At 38.6% G+C, this 4,010-nt stretch overlaps 1 protein-coding gene across 1 annotated transcript in view; it reads right to left on the reverse strand.

Moving 5' to 3' along the window:
• Positions 1-3,753, reverse strand: part of LOC107753115 (leucine zipper putative tumor suppressor 1-like) — a 23,478-nt gene extending 19,725 nt beyond the window's left edge. The window contains exon 1 of the mRNA XM_016569227.1: positions 3,601-3,753. The gene's annotated coding sequence lies outside the window, so the exon portion shown is untranslated. The remainder of the gene's footprint in view (positions 1-3,600) is intronic.
• Positions 3,754-4,010: the final 257 nt, after the last annotated feature.

A 4,010-nucleotide genomic window follows, 5' to 3' on the forward strand; every position in this document is an offset into this window, starting at 1 on the left:
TGCTCAAGGGTTTCACCTCAGTCGTGGTATTGAGGGTGGAAGAGAGCGCTGGTTATTATTCACTCCTCCCACCGACAATTCCTGCCGGACCTGATGCTCGAACCCGCAACCTTTTGGGTTAAAAGTCCGACTTTCTAACCATAGGCCACTACTGCCCCATCACATTACACCACTTTCTCACCAATGGATCCTCTGCAGTGAATGGGTGCCGTCAGAATGAGAGTCCAAACAGCAGATAAAAGCATCACAATAATCCACAAATAACCCACACGACTCCAGTCCAGTAATTAACATGTTGTGAAGTGAAAAGCTACATGTACAAATAGGGTTGCCAGCCATCCCCTAAAATACGGAATCGTCCCGTATTTAAAGGTAAAATTATGCGATTTGTCCGTGTTTTACAAAGGCCAAGGATTTTGCAGGGTGGATAATACAAATAGCAATTATAATGAAATAAATTTCATAAGAAGTATTAGAGAAGCTCATTTGCGCGTGATTGCATTTTGGCATCTTTGTTTCCATAGCGACGGAGTCTCCAGAACGCGCGCCGGTAAGGCTCTTTCACACGGAACACAGCGTGTGGTAAACCTGCGTGCCTCACGTCCGCCCTTTGAACACAAGAGGCTCTCCAGATGTAGGGCTGAATGGGAAAGTTATCAACGGGTCGGTACAGTAACTAATGATGAACGTGTAGTTTGCAGAGAAGCATTTCAGTTGCTCACGGTGTTCACCCAAAAATTTAAATTCTGCTCAAGGGTTTCACCTCAGTCGTGGTATTGAGGGTGGAAGAGAGCGCTGGTTATTATTCACTCCTCCCACCGACAATTCCTGCCGGACCTGATGCTCGAACCCGCAACCTTTTGGGTTAAAAGTCCGACTTTCTAACCATAGGCCACTACTGCCCCATCACATTACACCACTTTCTCACCAATGGATCCTCTGCAGTGAATGGGTGCCGTCAGAATGAGAGTCCAAACAGCAGATAAAAGCATCACAATAATCCACAAATAACCCACACGACTCCAGTCCAGTAATTAACATGTTGTGAAGTGAAAAGCTACATGTACAAATAGGGTTGCCAGCCATCCCCTAAAATACGGAATCGTCCCGTATTTAAAGGTAAAATTATGCGATTTGTCCGTGTTTTACAAAGGCCAAGGATTTTGCAGGGTGGATAATACAAATAGCAATTATAATGAAATAAATTTCATAAGAAGTATTAGAGAAGCTCATTTGCGCGTGATTGCATTTTGGCATCTTTGTTTCCATAGCGACGGAGTCTCCAGAACGCGCCGTAATAAATAAAAGACTAATAATAAATAATAATTATAAATAAAATAATCAAATTAAAAACAACAATATAAACGTGTTCTGTTGCAAGTTTACATACTTGAGCATAGTGCTGGGCGGTATACCGGTTCATACCGAATACCGGTGTTTATTTTTGTTATGATATGAATTTTTAAAATACCGCCATACCGGTGTATGTCACTTAAACAACGTTCGGAATGCGACACTGTTTGAAAGGGGTTCCTTTTCACTGTTGCACTGTGGTGAGGGAACAGCTGTATGTGTAACTAAGCCTGAAAGTTCCGAAACTGAAGCTGTAGAACCAATAGAACGTGATGACACAGAAGAACTCATCCACAATATCCACATTGACCGCCACAAATATCCACCGCTTCCTGCCATCAGCTCCCGCATCTCACACACACGAGCGCGACTTCAGCACTAGATTTAACAACTTTCAGACCCTTTTAGCGGCTTTTTTCCAAATACTGTCATGTACCGTGAAAACTGTATAATTTTGAAAAATACCGTGATATAAATTTTTGGTCATACCGCCCAGCACTACTTGAGCATGTTTGCTCATGGTTTATTGTTGAGCTGTGAGTTCCTCACAGATTTTTTGTGTCCTTGTTTCTTTTTTTTCTTTTTTTTTGAATGGGTGTCCCTTATTTTGCCTCACTGAAGGTGGAAACCCTATGTATAAATCAAATCCATCAAGGCGTTTTAACTTTAAACTGTTGCTTCTGGCCAAAATATAATCCATAATAATGCTTCCTCCAGTGAAAAAATTAATCTCCTCTCACATCAAAATCCACAGACATATTTGTTTAAAACTGCTTTGGACTGTTTTCACTTGTAAACAGTACATGGTCTGAGCATATTTCACCCCTGATTCAGGCAAGACAACTTTTTCACCGGAGGAAGTGTTATTACAGATTATGGACTATTTTAGCCGTAAGTAAAGGTTTGAAGTAAAAAAAACATTTTAATGATGGATTTGTTTCTTACATGCAGCTTTTCACTTCACAAAACATTAATTGAAGGACTGGCGTTGTGTGTATGTGTGTGTGTGTGTGTGTGTGTGTATGAACACATATCTTAGCACACATTCACACACCCACTCTCTAAAACTTGCCCGTGCAGATGTCCTGTTAAACCCTTACCACTGACAGTAAATCTATGTATCTGTTCCCCTTCCTTTTCTGAGCTCAAGGACTTATAATAAATGAACTGGTTGGAAGTAAAAAGATCCTGCGCTCCCACATGTCTTCAAGTACTTGTGTATTATCTGAACTTGTCTTGGCATGTTACAGACTCTTGTGTTCACATTGGTATTCTCTTTAGACAGCATTACCTTCCCCCAGTCTGCAGTTTCTTTGAAACCAAGGAGACAGGATGAGACATGCTCATTTATCTTTTTTATGTCAGGTGATCATCATCACCGACTTTTAACTTTAATGTGCCGAAGTTAAATGATATTGCCTGGTTCATAACTGGTTCATGACATCTTTATGCATGTTTTAACAGGCAAGTTTGTGCTGTAAAAACATCATTTATGATAAATGGTTACCTAACAATAACAGTTGATGGTGTAAGGAGTTAAAAATGGCATATATAACATGGTTAACTGAGACAAAAATAAGTCTGTTATGCAATATGCATTTTTAAACATAATTCTTTGCAGTCTCTGTGGTCACTATGATCACATTTGCTTCAAGCAGTGGCATGATTGTTTTGATTTTTGTCTCTGTAGGTTTTGAGCTCAGCAAATTAGATTAATGTACACGTTCCTCACAAAGAACCTTTAATGTTTTTTTTAATCATTTTTACCTATTTTGTCCTGTTACTGTTCCTTAATTTTCCCCATGAAAACCCTCATATGATCATATTGTCACGTGCATGGCAGTTCAGTTGGCTTTCATTTAATTTAATCAGCAGTGATAAGGCATTATTAAACATTATTACACACATAGTTTTGAACAACTGTCCTACACTGCAAATAAACCTTTCTTAATCAGTATTTTTCTTATTTTCCAGTAAGAATATTTTACACCATACATTTCACATCCTTAGATGCATAAACAAACATTTCTTAAAGCAAAATTATATATTAAGAGACTTGTTTTCAGATAGTATATCTTAAATAAATTTTTTACACTATTAAATTAAATAATTATAGCAACAGCAATAATAATAATAATACTAATAATCAATAAAAGTAACTTTTTTTTGAAGAATGAAAACAACAACAACATTTCAAATTCTCCAAAACCCACAATTTAAACAAATATAAAATGAGTAGTGACTCACCACAATGTTTCCCTCAGTGTGTTTTGATTTTTGCTGTACATGTGCTGTATTAAGTGCCCAGGGGCTGCTCGTAATTTAATGGAGAACATGAGATTGCAAGCATTATCTCTCTGGTTTCTTCTCTCTCTGTCTTTCCTTCTTCTGTACTGTGGGTTGAGTCTCCACAGACTGCCATGATGTGGGTGTTTTGTATAATACCCACAAGTGTGCAAACCCTGCCTCTCCTTTTCCTCCCTTTTTGGTTTATCTTTTCCAGTTCCTGTTTGCAAAAACTGCAGCACAGTTTCTGCTTTGATATCTGCAATGAATCTTTGATACTTTTGCAGAATTCTTACATCACCCCATGCATGCATGCCATCTACAGTATGCATGCCATCTACAGCACTATACTCATGTGCATTTAACCGCAT

The sequence above is a fragment of the Sinocyclocheilus rhinocerous genome, unplaced genomic scaffold (genome assembly GCF_001515625.1).
Source record: "Sinocyclocheilus rhinocerous isolate Xijiao unplaced genomic scaffold, SAMN03320098_v1.1 scaffold20, whole genome shotgun sequence".
Lineage (NCBI taxonomy): Eukaryota > Metazoa > Chordata > Actinopteri > Cypriniformes > Cyprinidae > Sinocyclocheilus > Sinocyclocheilus rhinocerous.